This window comes from Chenopodium album, chromosome 12 (assembly GCF_948465745.1).
Source record: "Chenopodium album chromosome 12, dcCheAlbu1.1, whole genome shotgun sequence".
In the NCBI taxonomy this organism is placed as follows: domain Eukaryota; kingdom Viridiplantae; phylum Streptophyta; class Magnoliopsida; order Caryophyllales; family Amaranthaceae; genus Chenopodium; species Chenopodium album.
Window position 1 is genome coordinate 38,217,306 of NC_137845.1, and position 20,640 is coordinate 38,237,945.

Here is a 20,640-nt window from a genome sequence, read left to right on the forward strand (position 1 = left end):
ACGGACACCCTAACTGTCCGATAAGCCAATATGCTCACTAACTATCGTATTTGCTTCCAATCGAGAAGTGCCTATTCTCGATGGTTCGGTGCGCCAGTCGACTCGTTTTAGCTAATGCCTAAAGTTTGTAAAGAAGTTATACCGTTTTTGTTACGGGAGGTAGATCATGTTGTTGGAAAGAGGTGAAATTTTACGCAACACCTACGCCATACAATTTTACGCTGTACGATACGCTAGTCTTTATGCTGTGGACACCAAAAAGAAAGAAAAGAAAGTGACATTTCTAAAGTCAGTACAGTAAAATGACAAACCTGTCTATGGGAGCTTTTACGTAAAGCACCACTACGGAACGTTTTAAGACACGCTCATGAAAAACGTCCAAAACATATGCTTAGGGCAGGCACAAAGCACATTGTGCATGCAAGATAATGCAAAAAGCTAACAAAAAGAAAAGAAACTACTAGATGCAAAGCAATTTAAAGGATTTTGATGATTTGCGAGTTATTACGTCTAACGATGCACAAAGCCGTTGGAAAAATTTCAAAACGGATCAAAATCTAAGAACCAGTCTTTTAAGTGACCAGTATCCACGCGCAACTCAGTAGGTCGCGCTGGCCAGGCACACGAAAGAAACTGGGATGCCACGTGCAACTTGATAATTTGCGCCTAACATTTGAATTAGTAAAAAGAGTTGGAGAAGCACGATCTGCAGCTCACTCTCTTCTTCTCCTCTTTCGCCATTTTCGATCTCTTTCCATTTTTGTTTGTCGTTTGAAGCTAAGGAAAGTAAATCTTGTTCCTTTTATTGTACCAAACTTTGAACTTGGTCAATAAATGGAGAAAGCCGAATGAAGAACTCTAACTTTTGGAAGTTGGGGTCTTTGATCCGACTTGTTTTCATGAATTTGTTTGTTCTATGTCATTGGGACATGTTTAAAGAGTGTATTGCAACAAATTTCATGTGAAATGGTAAAGTATTGATCCTGTATGAGCATATACAAGCATATACGTATTTAATTTTTGAATTTGTAATTGAACTTTTTCTTTTTCGCTCACATGGACTATACTTGTAAATTTTAATGTAAATTGAAGTGTTAGAAAGACAATAATGCACTAAAATTATGATCGAAATTTTTTACTTTGATAATGGCATGAAATTGTTCTTGCGACTCATGTATATTTTTGTCATGCCTAAATTACAAAATTGGTTTTAACAATGATAAAAATAACTGATAGTTATTATTATTCACTTATAAAACTGTGATTTCAAGATTTGCATAAACTAGTAAATTTAGGAAATTCTTGAAGACATCATCGAACTGGTGTAATTTGGCTATATCTCGAACTTTTAAGCCCCCATTTTATATTTCTGAATGTTGTATCCCCCAGTGTTGGGTGACTTCGATGACTTGCTTGTTTTTAATAATTGGACCCTTTCATGTTGCATGAAATGGGTCTAGAAATCCTATGTTTCGTCTTATTATGATAACAACTAGGATCTTGGAAACAATTAAAAACGAGTGTGTTTAAAATGTTTTCAACCATTCATAGTTTTAAGAAATGAAATTTGTCAAGTCTAGTAATATTGGTCGTTCATCGGAACAAGTAAGAGGAAAAATTAAATCTTGTTCAATTTTTTCCTCTATTCTCGCTATTTTCAAATTCTTTCTTTTGAGTTCAAATTTTGTTACTGATTTGAAGCTCGAGAAAGTAGATGTCATCCTCCTTGTGTGCAACAATGGAGAAAAATGAAGACCTCTTAATTTTGATTTTAGGAGTCTCTTATTCTAACACATGAAATTGTTTGTCTTATGTTTGAAGTGTTTTGATACAAATTTCATGATGAATGATTGAGTACTAAACTTTCGTATGGGCAAGTATGTTGTATGCATTTGAGTTCTTCATTATTTCGATACTCATGACTTTGTTCCTTTTGCTCCATACTAGTCATACTCTCTAATCCTTAGATTAAATTGAGGTATTGAGACAACAATTATGCACTAAGATTAGTTTTTGAAGTTGAACTTGAAAATGGCCCAAATACGTTATATTTTTATAGTTTGTTTTTATGGCCAAGTTTAGTTACGAACTTAGTTTTCAAAGGAACAAAATGATTATTAAATCATCATGATGCATTTGAAAATTGTAAGGCTCGAGACTAAATCATCATGATGCATTTGAAAATTGTAAGGCTCGAGACCTACGCAAACCATTTGTAGTTTAGGCGATTCTTGAAAGTAGCTCAAATAGCATGAATATCTTATTTTGTTTATAGCGGATATTGGAGCCCCCATGTGTCGGGTTATGCGCAAGCTTGCTATTTCACAAGTCTTAGAGCCCCCAATTTGGGGTAGTTCTAATGATTTGCTTTTGTTTAGGCCATTTATCATGATAAAGGAATGAGACTATGTATCCCATGTTTTGTGTTTTTGAGAACATTTTAGGATAAGGACATGGCTTACGCTTGTTTTTAAACCCAAAACAATTATAGTTAAGGTTTAGTAATCTTTACCTAATGTCTAAACGTTCGTAAAGATCCTTACAGTGACGTTATTCTCAAAATTGATTTAAAACATCAAACGATTTCATTATTCTTATCAATCTTTGATTTTGGTCTGTAGGTGGTTCGTTTACCATCCCTAAGCCCATATTCGCACGATAACTAGGCGAGAACAAGTTCGAGTCAAGAAGAAGTCGAATCTTAGTTCATTCCTTTTGGAAATATATATGTATATACATGTATTATCCAAATGGTTATTGAGAATCTAAAAATTTATTTATTTGAGAAAATGAAACAAAAATTCAGAAAGGAAATTTTGAAGACTATTTTTTTAGAGAGTAGGAAACATGTTATTTCGATCTAGAATTCAAAATTTGGAGAGGGTCTAATAAATTTAATAAAAGTTTGTTTTGAAAATAAAATGAAGCAACTTTTTCTAGTACGCAAAATACATAATAATGTTATTTTCGTAAACTGGACCCAAAATGAAAGAAAAATCTAGTTTGTAATTAAGTGTGACTTTTCCGTCCATGATTAATAAAGGTAAGTTGTAATTTGCAACTTATTTCAACAAAGCTATGAAAATGTGAGCAAACTTTTGTATATCTAATTTTGTTTATGTTTTTCTTTTTAGTGTTTGTCATCATTGTCATATTTTGCTAATTGAAAGTAAAGTTCTTCCAATTAAATAAGCACCGTAGTTTGAGAATCAAACTTAGGTTTGACGGAGTGTTAGAATAATTTATAAAATCATTCGAATCACTTTCCAAAATGTGGTCTCACGATAGTTAAGGTGAAACCTATATTTTTGTAGCTCCCAAGTGTAGACTTAGGTGACTTTCGAAATTCATGTATTCATATTCTAGGGGATGTGTCTCGTGTTTATTTGGAGCCCCAGGATTCGTATTTTCAATTTGTGGAATATTGCATATGTTTATCACGAACTGTTTGATCAAGTAACATAATTAATTATCTTGGTCAAATAATAGGAAGCGGTATTCTTCGCTTTGTCATTTAAAGTTATTAAGATGATTCGTAATAAGCTTTGCATGACATTGATTTCGTAGCATAAATAGTGTGTTCAAATCTATAAATAGAGAAAAGTGGGGATGTCTTGGCTTATTTAGCCCCCAGTTTGAGGCAAAGAGCAAAAAAATTTATACTATTTTTCAAGTATTTTAGTTGTTAAATGGGAGTAAACATCCCGACTTACCTCCTAAAAAAGAAATGAACAAAAAAGATGGATTTACATGAAAAGGAAAGGGATCCAACTTTCCCATATAAGAATAAAAAAGAGAAATAGATATGTTTTCAAAAAGAAAGGATTATTGACTTAATATTTGAATCATCGTGATGATTTGGCAGTGAGGTATACGTGTGATAGCGATAACAATCATTTTTTCATGTAGCGATCATGTTTAATCAATGTTCCTTGATTAGTGAGGATGAAGATATCCCACGCATGCGGACATATTAGTTTCTCATGATAAGTGAGAAGACCGATGCTCAAGAGTTGTAAAAGATATCTAAAGTTGACGTCGAGGCTGTCGATATATCAAATCAATTTACCATATTAACTCGTTTTCTTTCTAGGAAGAGTAGATAGAACTTGAATCACCTTGGTAATAAATAGTCCTATTGTTAAAAGAAAATAAGATGATTTTTTTTTAAAAGTGATAGTCATCTCATTTTTCTTGCCAAAAGATATGGAAAACATCGAATTTAATTTGATTCGATTGCTTTACTAAAATGATGTAATCAAGCCAACGGCTATCAAATCATCCAAATTATTTGAATTTTTTATATGATTTTGTAATCATTTACTTAACACTTCATGCATTTTATGTATGGCATAACTACTCAATAGTAGGTCCATGTGTGCAAAGGCCTAAGGTGGGCCATATTTTTGTAGAATAATGATTTTTGTGGTACATGATTATGGTCTACCTCAAGTAGGGCCTTTCCAGGGTTGTAACGTGGCTAGGCTCAAGGTTATGAAAAATAGTCAGGCTCAAGTATACTCCCTTAATCCCTTACTTTTGTTGCTTCTCAAATTAAAACCTTTCTACTTTGTGTGACAACTCCTACATTAGGTGCCTTTTTCTTGTCTTCCCTCTCTTTCTTTCTTTTTTTTTTTCTCCTTTTTGACAAGTTTGGTTTTGGGTTTAGAACGATTTTGCATTTGATCTTTCCTTTTTTGGGTTTAGACTAACTTTGTGTCCCCCTCTTATGTTTTGTTCCCACATTTTTTTCATTTGTATCTCTTTGCACCATTCCCATCCCAAGGTTTGGAATAATGCAGGTTGAATAAGTAAGGCTCAATTGACGAAGCTCAAAAGGGCTGATAAAAGACAGATCGTTCTAAGGTTATTAACATGGGATTATCTACGTGGAGTTTCAAGGCCTCCTGTGTTGGTGTAGTCATCATATCTCTTTTTTGTGGGCCAACAGATGGGCCTCTTTTCATCCAATACATCTTGTAAGCCAAAGCTCATCAAGATTCTTAAAGTTTTGAGTATTAATGCCTTTTTTTGATATTGCCTATTTGCATGTATATGTTTTATTCAATTCGAGCTAATAACAACAAAGAGATTGAAAAGAGAAACAAGATAGACGTACTTGAAAATATAATTTTTATTCATTAATTAATGAGAGTACATAATAAGTAGATTCGACAGCATGAATCTCTTAGTCCATCATAAACAAAATAAAAGAAACAAAACAAGACCTAGGGTGCTACATCTTGAATTATTGACAACTTCTTGAGAATGCGTCTTTGAGCTTTGTCCGTTTCCAACATAGGTGAAATCCTCTCTAAAAATCTAGTCCATCTATATGATTCATGGTTTCATTTATCAAATCCCTTTCAATTAATGTTCCACAGTATAGACTTTTCGAAATGTGTCTAAACAAAGGTATTGTAAATGACACTTGTATGGTGGAGACATATTTTCTATGAACTTTTGGGACAAGTTCATGATTTGGAGGTCTTTGTGAAAGAAGAGCAACCTTTGATCACCACCTAGAAAAGAAGTCAATAAAGCCTTCTTCTTCCTCTTGCTTAAGCAATTCAAGATCGTGCAAGGTAGTTGTGAGCTTGATGTTGTCTCCATATTGGGCTAAAAACGCTTTTACAACGTCACTCCAAGTGGAAGTTTGTTTTGCATCGAGATTATAAAACCATGATATAGCAGTTGGGTCCGATGAAAGAGGAAAAGTACATGCATATAAGCTATTCTCAACCCCTTTCGATGCCATAATTCAAATAAAGCTTATTAAGTGAGTCCTAGGATTGTCTGTAACCTAAAAGGTTGGTAAATCCGTAGTCAAGAACTTTTCTGGGAGAGTCTTGCCACTAGGTTGTGGAGCAAGTTCATAATTGAAGTACTTATTCCCTTAGCTAGCTCGAAGGATAAGTTTCTCCAAGGCCTCTACTTTTTCGACTCTTGCTTTTTCTTGCAGAATGTTTTCTTTTTCTTTCTTTGCTTTTATTTTAGCATTTTCTGCTTTTTTTATGAGCCTTCATTTGGGCTTCTTCTTCTTGTAGGGCCTTTAGGTTTTGGAGTTCCTCTCTAAGTTTCTCCAATGTTGCTTTGTCACCCATGATTTGACTAGTATGCGAATGTGAAAAATGATCTAGTAATGTGCATCACTAGAAATTGAGCGCGTTCACTTAAACCTTTTCTACCAAGCATTCAAACAACAATCAAAAGTCAAAATGATTGTTTTCTTTATTTTTTTTTAATCCATGTAATACGAATTCACTTTAAGCAAGTTTGTTGATGAAAAAATGTCAAAAAATTCACGAACAATGGAATGTCATGATTTGTGTTAAGTTCAACAAGGTAATCATCTAAGGATTTTACTTTAAATGAATTGTTTTCGAAAAAGGTAGAAGAGAAAGAAAGGGAAAGTTGGATTGACGTGCTCATCAAATTTTTAGAAATATTAGTCAACCTTAGTACAATCCTTAAAATGATCAATATACTAGAAATATGGTATTTGTTGATCATTTAGATTATAATAGAGATCTTAAGGGTTTTTTTTTTATTTTTATTTATTTTTTTTTTTTTAAAAAAAAAAAAAAAAAATTCTCATATTGCTTTTCTTTAAAGGATAGTGTATTACTATTTACTTAAAAAGAATGATGGCCTCCGAATGTAAAATCCAAAAAATAATTAAATCATTTTCTCGGTTTTATCATTCATTATCTTCTCTCTCTCTTTTTTAGGATAATAATCTTTTTGTATCATACTCTTCTCTTTTTTTTTTTTTTTTTTAAGAACGATTATTTTGATTTTTTCTTTGTTCCATTTATTTGCTTCTTTTTTTTTCTTTTTTTTTTGTTTGAGAGGCAATCATCCCATGTAAGGTTCTCGGGATTTTCTTTTTAAACCATAGAAGAGGTAAATAAATTATGCTCTTAAGTCAAGGTTGACTAATTACAACTAAAAGATGACGACCATGAAAATAGGCACGTTTAAGAATGGGAATATTGATGATGCCCTATCAAGAGATGCGAACTTCTAATGACGAACCTAATGAGAAGTAAAGTCATTAGTTTGATTATAAAGTATGTAATGAATCATCATAATCGAAAACAGTATCGCGCATAATTTTCCGTCCTGCGCTAAGGTGGAAAGTGCAACTTCGAGAGTAGGCCTGCCACACGTGTTTTTTTTTTTTCCTGCGAAAAAACGCATAAAGAATAATAAAAGACATTTTTTTGGAGAAATGAAAAGGACAATTAAAAGACATGTTTTTTGATTTTTTTTTTAAACAAAGAATGGTTAAAGATTTTTTTTTAAAAAAACGAAAAGAAGAACAATTAAAAAAAATAACTAAGTTAGACAACATTGTTAGCTAAAGAGATATTATTAGCACCTACTTAACGATTAACCTTGAAACGGTTATATCGTTTTCTTCGTATAACATTGCTCATAACGAGTTAAAGTCAATGTTGAATAGTAGGCGCGCGTAAGACATAGAGTTGTGCGGAAGGGCCGCGCGCAAGACATAGAGTTGTGTGGAAGGGCTACGCGCAACTCCTGGACTTGCGCTTGGAGGGCGCGCACAACTTTGACAATTGTGCGTGCCACCTGGTAGGTTCGATCTTTTTTTTTTGCGAAAATCGAAGTTTTTTTTTTTTTTTTTTTTTTTTTTTTTTTTTTTTGTCGAACGACATTTTTTTACGATTTTTTTTTAATATCTCTAGGTAACAAGTTGGAATTAAGTAGATTAGACACGAAGCACATAATAAGCACATATTAATGTAGTCGCATAAGCACATAAAAGGAACCGTAAAAACATACAATGCTATTCTAAGGTCAAGGCTTGGGTGTCCAATGGTACCATATCTTAAGGGACGATGCACAAATCAATCACTCAACGTGTTAACCCATGACATAGCCCTCCCAACATTTTGTTGGCGATATGGGTGGGGCGATTGTTATTGATTTCGGGATAGAAGCCTAGTGTTGGCAACCTCTAGTAAATGAGCCAATTCCCAATGGTTAAATTATGCTATGATTATGCATGATGCAATGTTACTTGTTAGGCTTTTACTTTTGTGAAAAAGGAAGATATTATGCAAGTTAGTTCTTGTTACAACCCATAGGTAACCTATTGTTGGAAACCTTGAATTATAACTAAGAACTAATCTTGCAACCTCTAAGTCCCCAGTGGAGTTGCCACTGTAAGGAGGGTGTGCCCATCGTAGGGGATCCTTCTCCTTATATGCCCATGACCCTATCCTTCTCCTTATATTCCCATGACCCTTTAAAAGCCTAGGAATTTATACTTGTTAGGGTGTCTTAGGATTTGAATTCCTGACTATTTGGGGGACCTTAAATTAGAGTTGATCCTATCATCATGCTTTTTTGTAAGAAACTAGTAAGGAGTCGCCAATGAGTTTTAGGAAAACTCATAAACCTCGTTCATGCCTTTCTCCCAAGTAGATTTCAAGGGATATTTAACACGAATTGTAATTTTACCCATGCCAAAATTGGTCTACTTATACCAGAAATGAGTTCGGGAGCGAGGGTACTAAAATAACGTTCCCTTTAGAGGGGAATCGTTATTCTAGCCCTAATGTGGTCTCTACTAGCTCTTCCTTTTTCACAATTTCATTACCAAACAATATATGCAACGTGATACCTAAAATGTAAGTTTGTTGATTTTATTTACAAGCATTAATCACGTAGGAATTACATTGCAAAAGTTATTATTCTTTATTTAATTCATATTCGGGAAAAGAACAAGAAATAAACAATGTTCGCCTTGTCTTAAGTGATAAAACAATCAATTAATTATTCAAATTCTAGTCTTGATTAACACAAGAATACTATGTGAATTAAATTAATTAAAAGTTTGTTTAAAGTGATCAAACAACACTCTTTATTCAATTAAGGTTATTTAAACAGTAAAAGAGAAGTGATTTATCTAAGTTCTCAAGAAACTAACCGTTCTTCTTTTATGTTAAATCTCCGTTTAATGCAATGATGGACTTTCTTTCTTCTTCGTACCTCCAAGGACTTCAATAGATTCAATTAGGGTTGGAAAGTATTTGGGAAGAGAGAAGAAAACTAGTATGATAATAAGAGAAACTGAGAGATTAGGGATTCAAGCATACTAGGGTTTAGAATTCTGATTTTTTCGGTCCCCTTTTGGGTTGAACGAAGACACCTATTTAAAGGCGTAGGAATCTAGGTTTAGGGTTTTAGAGCCGCGCCGTCAGGTGGCACTCGCAACTCTAGGAGTCGCTATGGGTGCCATGCCGGAAATTGGATGGTTGGTTTATCTAATTGGCTTGGTTTTTTACAATGTAAGATCCATTGGATCTAATCATTGCATTTAACGCATTTGGGTCCGCTATTAATCAATTTTAAACATGTATGAGAACGTTTTAGGCCTAATTAGTAATCGGACAAGGCTCTAAGATAACTTGGTCTCAAATATTGGTTTTAACTTACTTCAAAATGCATTTCATAGTCCATAAACACTTCAACTTTGATCTAGCATGAAGAACGGGTTTTTGTAACATCATCGCACTTCCTGTCAGGACAAGAGGCAAAAAGTAGGTGTCTACACAAAGTTCATGTTAATCTCCTCCTCTATGTCATAATCAGTTTTTCCACCCTTAGAGCTTGATAGAATCAGTTTGAGAAGTTGTTCCAATTGTTGAGCAGTGATGGATACATTTTCTTCTCCTGTCTGAGCATTAGCAACCATTCTTGCTTGAGTGCCTTTACCTTTCCTAGATCTGGTTCCAACTCCACTTTTTTTCTCCTTTCCTTTTGCCTTTATCTGTTATTTTTTGTATTGAGGATGCCATGAAGGGTATCCTAGAACTTTCCAACAGTTTTCAGCAACATGGCCTTTGCGACCACATACACTGCATCCTCTCCCATTTTCCTGACCTTTGCTATACATAGCAACAGGCTCCCCCTCACCATCAACTCCTTGGAGAGTTTTTCTCTGAGATTCTTCTTATTGCAGAGCAGCACATGCAGCCTCAATACTAGGCAAAGGTGACTACATAAATATCTGACTCCTCTAAGCGGAATGTTCATCATCTAGGCCATTCAAGAACTGGAACAACTGTTGTTCTTCCTTTTGCTGGTTTAAAGCATTGACAAAAGCTATTATTTCATTTGTCATCTCAATGATGGGTGGAAGAACATTTAGGCTATCAATCTCTCCCCACTAGCTTCTGATTTGAGTGTAGTAATCACTCACAGACTGGCCTTTTTGCTTGATTTCGTACACATCTCTATTGAGTTTATACTTCCTGGCACCATTGGTCTACAAGAACCTCACCTCCAACTACTTCCAGATTTCACTAGCAGTACTCAAGAATATAACTGACTGTTTAACAGATTCGTTCATGATCAAGTCAACCAGGCTATCACCATGCTATTGCAGGTATCCCACTGATCAGCTCTAGCTTCATCTTCGACATCTTTCTTAATCAGACCAGTCACAAATCCCAAATTTCTCTTTGAAGCCAAACCAATCTCCATAGACTTCCTCCACTCCCTGTAGTTGCTGCCTCCAGTGAGCTTTTCCACAACCAAGGAGTGTTGTCCATCGGAAGGATGAAGGTAGAGAGGGTTTTGCATATCATCCAAAGAGATCTTAGACATCTTCACAGACTATGTCTAAAAATCGAGTCTTTAAGGCTTAGAAAAGGGTAAAAATGCAACTGCTGCAGAAAAGATCAAATCTTTTAATAATTTCACTCTCAATCAAAAACTTTGAGCCTCGTAACCTGGCTTTGATACCATGAAGACAACAATACTCTCAATGCAATATTTTGAATAATTGAGCAGAATGAAGAGAAGTGGCGGCTGTAATCAAGGATTAATATTATTGCTCTGTTTCTCCCCCCTTACAATTATACCAGGAGAGGTATATATACACTGGCACACTTTTAACCTAGGCAGCAATCCCTAAGATGATGCTATGACTTACACTACAAGACAAAGGACACCTCACATCTAACCACCAGAGACCTGAGCTATACAAATATACACACATATATACACCGTATTTCATCAAGTTTCAACCCATCAACTACTGTCTACTAATACTATGAACAATCTACTTACGGTAATTTCTATTTTATTTTGTTTTCAACTTTTTGGAATTTTGAATTAAAAGTGGGATGCAAAATATTTTATTTTTTAATGATGTTATAATATAATCATGCTATTATATAAATCAATTGTTATCTAAGTCAACTAACTCATTGGTTGATCGGTTTGAGTTTAATTGTGTATATAATTGAATAGTTTCGCATTGTAACAAGTTTTGCAAGATTATCTTTTGTTGTAAACAGGAAAACTGTTATAATAAAATTATAACATAATTTCTGTTATTCTCAGTTTTGGCGCCAAAAGTTGTTTGGGCTCAAAATTAGAGAACAACTAATTTTCTACATCCCATATCATGTTGGTTCAATTGTTTATATAAAATTCTTCTAGTTTTTATGTTGATTTATTGTTTGATTTTTCAGTGTAGTATTTGATTAAGTTTGCTAAAATATTATACCTGGAATTTTTTGTTTTTATGTACAACGTTCTGCATTCTTTCCTGAATTAATTCTGGTTAGACCCTGTAGGATTCATTTAAGATTCCACATAGGAAATCATCTTGAGGTGCTGATCTTGAGATGGGGGATAATCCCCAACAATCAGGAGAATTGGGTCTGCAAAATTTCATTAAGAAGGTAAATATTTTTGTTCTAATTTTCAATTTTCTTAGGTGAAATATGTTAAGGTACACTTTTTCTTCATTGCTTTTACAATTGAACTACTTCGTCTTTTTCCAGGTCCAAGAGATAGGAAAACAACATGAGAAGCTCGACGAGGTTTTAATAAAGCTCCAAGTAAGCATACAACTTCTTAGCTACACTTTCAACACTGCTTGCGAATTTTTCCATGGATTACATTTTGTGCAAGCTAGGAATAGAAATTGTTATGCCTTTGTTCTGATTCGTTTTAAAACCTTGCACGTAGAATGCTCACGAGGAGTCGAAAACTGTAACAAAGGCTGCTGCTATGAAAGGTAAACTCTTGTTCTCTTGGTTTGTATATTATTAGAGTCGGTTTGGTGTATTTATGTTAAGTTTGTATATTTGTTAAGTTTATCTTGTTAGGAGTTTTAGGCGAGTTAGGTTTCCTATTGTTTTGTGTATATATATGTGATTAATATCAATGCAAAGGCTAAGCCGTTTTCTCCAATATTTCTTGAGTTTAACATGGTATTAGGCCTCTCTAATTTCTAGAGATTTAATTCGATCTTGGTTGGTTCTTGATTTAATTCCGCAATTTTATTATGTGTTTGTGGGATTTAGGCTTGAATTATTTTTTAATCACATAAATTTTGTTTGATCAAAATTAGGGCTCACAAACCCCAATTTTTTTTTGGGTTCAATTTTTTTGGTTTGTGCGCATCTCTTGTGCGTGCTGTGTTGTGGTGCTTCGAGTGAGGTGTTGCGGCTGTTTGGTGTTGCTGTGCATGCTGTGCAATTGTGCAGTGCGTGTAGTGTGCTAGCGTGTGGTGTGCTGTGTTGTGGTGCTTCAAGTGAGGTGCTGCGACTGTGTGGTGTCACTGTGTGTGATGTGCAGTTGTGTGGTGTGTGTGGTATGTGTGGTGTGCTAGCGTGTGCTAGTGTGTGGTGCATGGTGTGCTACAACAGCTCGTGTTGTGGTACGTTGTGTGGCGCTCAATTGGGTGCTACCACTAGTAGAAAAAACCAAATGGCAAGCGGTTCATACCCCCTAATGGCAAGCGGTTTTGAACCGCATGTGCTTAGGGGTCTTGCCATTGGCTTTTTAAATGGCAAGCGGTTCAAAACTGCGGTTTTGGCGTCAAACTGCTTGCCATTTGCATTTGACATAATATTATGTCAAGTATAATGGGAAGCGGTTTTGGCGCCAAACTGCTTCCCATTTATTTATTTATTTTTTTCAAAATTATTATTAATTAATAATAATAGTATTAGTGACCCGTTTTAATATAAATAGTGGTCTGTCTTAATTATAACAGTGACCTGTCATAATAATATTAATATTATTAATTATCAATAAAATTAATATTATTAATTAATAGTAATATTAATATTACAAAGAATAATACAATAACAACATGAAATAAATATATATATCAAAAGTAACATCATTAATATATTTAATTAACAATAATATGTAAGTACATAAAGATAACACTCACAAATACTACGTACAAATTATAATTAATGTAAATATTCAAAAAACATAACTAAAATATTGTTCATAATAACTAAACTCAAGCTCACTAATTAATTTGGTGTACGTGCACCACTCCGAAAACTCTAGATGCCATCAAATGTCACGAAAAAAGCCCACATGTCACGAATTTCATCGATTTCTTTGCTTGTTAACGGACCTTCCCTTTGAAGCTTGCAAACCTTTGGGAAAAAAAACCCAAACATTATATATCATGCGTATTACAAAAAATTCAAACCAAATATATGTCAAATATTTCAAAGGCTATTTATATAGGTTTGTTTCTTTCACAAAATGACCCAAAATAAGGCCTATATGACTTCTACTTTGCCTATTTTCTACATTTTCTATTAAATGAACTATTTCTTTCTCATAGCACGCCCATATTACCTAGTCTTAGGTGTCTAAGGTTTGAAATCACATCAAAAGAGCATTTTACTAAGTTTTAGGACTTTTTTATCCAAAATGGCCCAAATAAGGCCTATATGGCTTCTACTTCGCCCATTTTCTACATTTTTTTATCAAATGAACTATTTCTTTCTCATAACATGTCAATATTACCTAGACTTAGGTGTCTAAGGTTTGAAAACACATCAAAAGAGCATTTTACTAAGTTTTAGGATGCTTTTATTCAAAATGGCCCAAATAAGGCCTAGACTTCTATTTTGCCCATTTTCTACATTTCTTATTAAATGAACTATTTCTTTGTCATAACATGTCAATATTACCTAGTATTAGGTGTCTAAGGTTTTAAATCACATCAAAAGAGCATTTCACTAAGTTTTAGGGACAATTTTTTATCCAAAATGGCCTAAATAAGGCCTATATGACTTCTACTTTGCCCATTTTCTACATTTCTTATCAAATGAACTATTTCTTTCTCATAACATGTCAATATTACCTAGTCTTAGGTGTCTAAGGTTTTAAATCACATCAAAAGAGCATTTCACTAAGTTTTAGGACGCTTTTTTTTTATCCAAAATGGCCCAAATAAGGCCTATATGACTTCTACTTTGCCCATTTTCTACATTTCTTATCAAATGGACTATTTATTTCTCATAAAATTTCAATATTACCTAGTATTAGGTGTATAAGGTTTGAAATCATATTAAAAGAGCATTTTACTAAGTTTTAGAACGCTTTTTATCCAAAATAGGACAAATAAGTGATATATGACTTCTACTTTTCCCATTTTCTACATTTTCTATCAAATGAACAATTTCTTTCTCATAGCATGCCCATATTTCCTAGTCTTAGGTTTCTAAGGTTTGAAATCACATCAAAAGAGCATTTTACTATGTTTTAGGATGCTTTTTATCCAAAATGTCCTAAAAATCGGCCTATATGAGTTATTAATCAAATTCACTAACAATTACGCACCAAGTTCACAAAATTTTACCAAATTGACCAAATTTACCAAAATTCGACATAATCCCTACTATCACCATGGCTCGGCTACTCCCCGGGCTGCTGCAGCTGCCTGGACTGCTGCCATGGCTGCTACAACTGGCTGGGCTGTTACCATAGCTGCTGCACCACCACCATCCTCGATCTCATCCCCCTCCTCATCCCCATCTCCACCATCATCACTCCCATATTCCTCTTCCACACAAATCTTGGCACTTTTATCATGCGTCTCATTCCCAACAATATTCTCACTATATGATCCCTTTTCACCGTGCCAAACCCACACATGATATTGAGGCCTAAACCCATGATATTGTACATGACCCATGATGATATCAACGCTATCGACCATTGTGACATTATTACAATTGACATAAGGATAATAAAGGTAATTGACACCCGTTTTGAGCTGATATTGTGAAGCACTCTAGCAAAACTCTTGAACCCCATTAAAGAATTCCAATGTATCACGTCTACCATACATCAAACCGTGATCCATTGAAGTTTTAAATAGCCTTTAAACATACCAACACATTACAAAATAATGTATAAATGTAACATATATTATGTCAATCAAAGTACATAGCATATATATCATTCATATCGCGTAAAAATGAATTCTCCCAAATGGTCCTTATCACTCCAACCTAACCCATCCTTGAACGTCTAATCTCACTAGTGAATGTATGTCAACTTTTCAATTTTAAGGAAAATCCAGCAGCATTTCCTCCCAGTTCTCCAAGTACACAATGTAGGTAATTACTTACCTACGTATGAACCCAGAGAACATGGTGAGAAAATGATAAGCCGAGATATTCCTTAAAATCGAAAAAGAGACATACATTCACTACCTAAGTGAGGTTAAACATCCAAGAATAGTCCCAACCGAGGACTATTCAAGACTTTCTCCTATTGAGAAAGACTCGAACGGGTATCTACGCAAATGATGATGCAAGCATTCAATAATTTGCATTTATTTGACATTCAACAATACACAAGTTCATTCATTCATAAAGTGCTAATTAAACTACCTACAATCTAACTAAGGTTACTTAACAATCCATCCATTCATTCATAATAATACATTCATACATTATATTTTACTAACCAAATATAACAAACAAACTAGTTAACTAATAACTATTCTACTAAAAAAATCACTTTAAATCTACTCAAATTAAAACTACATATATATATATATATATATATATATATATATATATATATATATATAAACAAAACAATTAGATTAACAATTAACATTATGGAATAAACAAACAATTAATAAAACAATCAAGATAAAATTGTGTTAACTAAATTTGAAACCCTAACTTTAAAGCTTGGGAAATTGTTGAAAACATATAGATATGGAAGTAAAATTTAGCATAAACTCACCCTAATTTGAGAGTGAGAAAGAGAAGGAATGTAGGATGAAAGGGAGAGGTGTGGTGGTGGTGCGTTTGAAGTATTTATAGCAGGGAGGTGAGAAGGGTAGCAGCTTCAACCTGAACAACAACAAAGTAGTGGTGGAGGCAGCGGTGGTGGTGCGGTGGTCGCAAAGCAAGAGTAGCAACAAAGCAGCTTCTGTGGTGGTGCAGTGGTCGCGCAGCTTCGGTGATGGAGTAGCAGCTTCGGTGAATGAAGGAGCAGCGAGCAGCAACCGGAACAACAACAGCAACAACGAATAGTAGTAACGAGAGGAGTGTTGGTGGTGGTGGTATTGGTGGTGAAGCAACAATGAAGAGTAGTAGCGTGGAGGTGGTGCAAATTGAGAGGAGTGTGAAAGCGGGAGTGTGAAACTTTTGGCCAAAAAAATCGACTAAGGGTTTTGATAGATCTCGCTTTTTTTTTTAAATGGCAAGCGGATTGAACCGCTTCCCATTACATTTTTGGAAGCGGTTCAACCCAAATCGCTTTCCATTACATATCTTTGGTGGGTTTTTCAAAGCGGATTTTAAAAACCTCTTGCCATTTCGGGCTTTCCATTTAGTTTTTTCTACTAGTGTACGTGGTTGTGTGCATGCGATGCTGTGTTCAGTGTTGTTCTTGTGTGTTGTGTGTTGGGTGTGTAGTGTTGCGCTAGGTGCCGCTCGTGTGTGTTGTGTAGGTAGTCTGTGTGTAGTAGTATTTTTGTGTTGTTTGCTCGTGATTTGGTGGGATGGCTGGCGATGATAACACCCCTCCTCCTCCTCCTCCAAAATACAAGTCGTTCACCGACTATTATCTTCATTCTAGTGAGGGTTCTCAGTAAATGATTTGTCATGTGCTGTTTACTGTCGACAACTATGAAGAGTGGTCGAGGTCAATTCACAACAACTTTCGGTCCAAGAGCAAGACTGGGTTTGTGGATGGCTCTATTGTTATGCCCGATGTCAAACATGCATCCAGATTATCGTCAGTGGGGTATTATTATTAATTATACTATTGTTGCTTGGATTTATAATACTCTTGATGTTAGTATTCGTTCTACTGTTATTAAACCTGATGATGCTAAAACTTTATGGGATGATTTGCGTGATCGTTATTTTCTTGGTAACGGTCCTCGTATTTTTGAATTGAAACATGATATTGCCGATTGTAAGCAAAGAGGTCGTTCAGTTGCAGTTTATTATGGTGAATGAATAAATTGCAGAATTTATTATCTAATTATGTGAAATTTCCTGCTTGTACTTGTTCAGCTGCAAAGGAATATGCTAAGTTGCATTAGAATGAGTTGTTGGATCAGTTTTGTCTTGGTTTGGAACCAAAGAAGTTTGGTTCGGTTGTTTCTACTTTGTTGATGAGTGATCTTTTTCCTTCTATGAATGCTGCTTATGCTAAAGTTGTTGCTGATGAGCGTAAGCAATCTGTGTCTGAGGCACATGAGACCTCTTCCTCTTCAGCGACTGTTGGTTTTAATGCAATAGGTACGGCTTCCGGTCAAACTTCTGAACGGATGGAGTTTACTTACTGTAAGAAGTTTGGTCACAATAAGGACCATTGTTATGAGCTTCATGGCTTCCCGGGTGGGGGCGTGTAGGACGTGGTGGTCGTGGAGGTCGTGGTGGTCGGTCGTTTAGTAAGGGTAAGGGTGAGTTTGTTGGTGCTGCTGGTAGCTCTCGTGGTAATAATGAGCCGGTTTCTGATTCTGATTTGGGAGCGTCCCTACGATTTCTGATGTTTAATGGAAGGAACTCATGTGTGCTGTAAAGGGTGCCAAGTCTGGTTCTTTGTCAGATGGCAATAAACTTGGTACGTATAATTCCACTGATTGGCTCATTGACACTGGAGCTTTAAATCATATGTCTGGTACTATTGATCTTTTCATTGATTTACATGACATTTCCTCGCCTGTTGGTTTACCCAATGGGAAGAGCACGACAGCTACAAAGGAAGGAAGAGTTATTTTATCTAATAATTTAAGTCTTGATAATGTTTTATATGTTCTTGCTCTTAAATGCAACTTGTTATATGTGTCTCAATTGTTAGAAAAGCAATGCTATTTTATTATGTTCACTGACAAGCGATGCATTATTCAGGACCATAGTTTGAGGAACCTGATTGGAGCGAGTGTACAATATTATGGGGTCCATATTTTTTGTCTGGTTCGTGCTCGGAATCTGCAGGCGAGCAAAGTAGTTGTTTCAGATGCAAGTTTGTTATGGCATAGGCATCTTACGCATCCGTCAATGCAAGTTGCGAGCTCTCTTCCAAGAGTTTCTAGTAGTAGTACTCATAGTAGCAACTCTAGTTGTTCTTTTGATTGTGCCATTTGGTTTATGGGGAAGCAACCCTGAAACTCTTTTCCGTTAAGTATGAATAAAGCATCTGATATTTTTTATTTGACTCATTGTGATATTTGGGGTCCGAATAAAATTGTCTCTAGAACTGGTGCTCGGTATTTCCTAACCATTGTTGATGATTTTTCACGTGCTACTTGGGTATTTTTGATGGTCGGAAAATACGAAGGTTCATAGTTGATTCGTGTGTTTTGTGCTATGGCTAAAACTAAATTTGGTCGTAAGGTGAATGTAGTTCGTAGTGATAATGGTCAAGAGCATCTTGCATCAAACGTCGTGTGTGGACACGGCTCAGCAGAATGGTAGAGTTGAACGGAAACATCGTCACATTTTCAATGTGGTTCGTGCTCTTCGATTTTAGGCAAAGTTGCCCAAGTATTTTTGGGGTGAGAGTGTTATGACTGAGGTGCACCTCATTAATCGCACTCCTACTCCGATGTTACAAGGTAAAACCTCTCATGCATGTTTGTTTGGTCAGTCGCCTTTATATGATAGTTTATGGGTTTTTGGTTGTCATGCTTATGATGCGAATCGTCCTCGAGTTAAGGACAAGTTTGATTCTCGGAGTCGAAGGTGTATTTTGTTGGTTATCCTCACGGAAAGAAGGGTTGGCGTCTTTATGATTTGGAGACAAATGATTTTTTTGTGAGTCGGGATTTAAAGATCAATATCTTTATCTTGCATCACTTCCGGATGAACGAAGAATGCAATGGGAACGATATTTTTCCAACCCACCTTCGTAAGACGATGTTGATGATGTTGCGGGGGCGGTGGGGTCAAAAGATGTTCGTGACTTGCAACCACCCCCCGAAATAGCCGAGACCACAGCTCGCCCACGGCAGCAGCTGCCAGGCCATAGGCAGGCTGCGAGGCAGCCTGTGGTGCTGCTCCAGCCCCACAAAAGAGCACACCGCAACCTACCCGCGGTAGGACCTGCCAGGTGACAAGCAGGCCGCGGAGGCCACTGCCTAACAGGGGGCAGGCCTTGTTCAACCTGCTAGCAGCCCCTGCCAGCTGCGGTAGGCTACTATACGGCCACCTACCCAGCCATCGCAGGTGGCTGCCTCGCCGGAGCAGTTTCCGGCTGCCTCCGATGAGGTTGGTGATTTTAATACACGTTCGGGTGTTGTTCTTGAGCGAGAAATTCTTGATGAAAATATTGAAATTTTGACGTTGTATTTGAGGGGGAGTTTGTGAGAAAATTTTGGTCGTGGTCATCGTGAGAAACGTCCTCCTTCGTGGCATTGGAATTATGTTACTCATACTATCATCACTGAAAATATAGACCCTACTACATCAATTGTCTACCCTCCTCAATCACATTCCTCAGTAAACCTTTCCCTATAGCTTGTCATGTTGAATATAATCTTTTTTCTATGAGACACGGGTGTTTTTTGGCGACGATCACTAAGGAAAAGGAATTGTCTTTGTTTAAAGAGGCGGTTAAAGACGTCGGATGGCGTAAGGCGATGCTAGATGAGATTGATGCTCTAGAGCGTAATGGCACATGGATCATTGAGGATCTTCCTCCCAGTAAGAGGGCGATTGGTAGTGGTTGGGTGTACAAAATCGAGTATACCGACAAATCAAAGGTGGAACGTCTCAAGGCTCGTTTATTTGTTCATGGCAATCAACAGGTTGAAGGTCTTGATTATAATGAGACGTTTTTGCCCCTATTGCAAAGATGGGTACAGTACGTCTTTTATTAGCTGTTGCTGTTTCTTTGAATTGGGAGTTACATCAGATGGACGTTCATAATGCATTTCTTCAAGGTGATTTGGATGAAGAAGTATATATGCAGTTTCCTTCAGGGTATGGTACTCCGACACCTGGAAAAGTTTGCAGGTTGCGGAACTCTTTATATGGCTTAAAACAAGCCCCGAGACAGTGGTTTTCAAAGTTCTCTAGTGCTCTACAAGGTTTTGGGTTTAAAAATTCATATGCTGATTACTCTCTATTTAGCTATGTACAAGGCAGTGTTTCTTTGTATGTTTTTGTATATATCGATGACTTTATTATTGCAGGCTCCTCTCATGATGCAATTGTTCGGTTAAAGCCTATTTTTGCAAATGCTTGTATATGAAGGATTTGGGTCTGCTTAAGTATTTCTTAGGCATTGAGGTTGCTCGGAGTCCGGAGGGAATCTTTCTTTCTCAACGAAAGTCTGCTCTAGATATTTTGACTG

At 35.9% G+C, this 20,640-nt stretch overlaps 1 pseudogene; it reads left to right on the forward strand.

Annotated features, from left to right (window-relative positions):
• Positions 1-11,092: 11,092 nt before the first annotated feature.
• LOC145572366 (syntaxin-132-like) overlaps positions 11,093-20,640 on the forward strand; it is a 48,233-nt pseudogene continuing 38,685 nt past the window's right edge.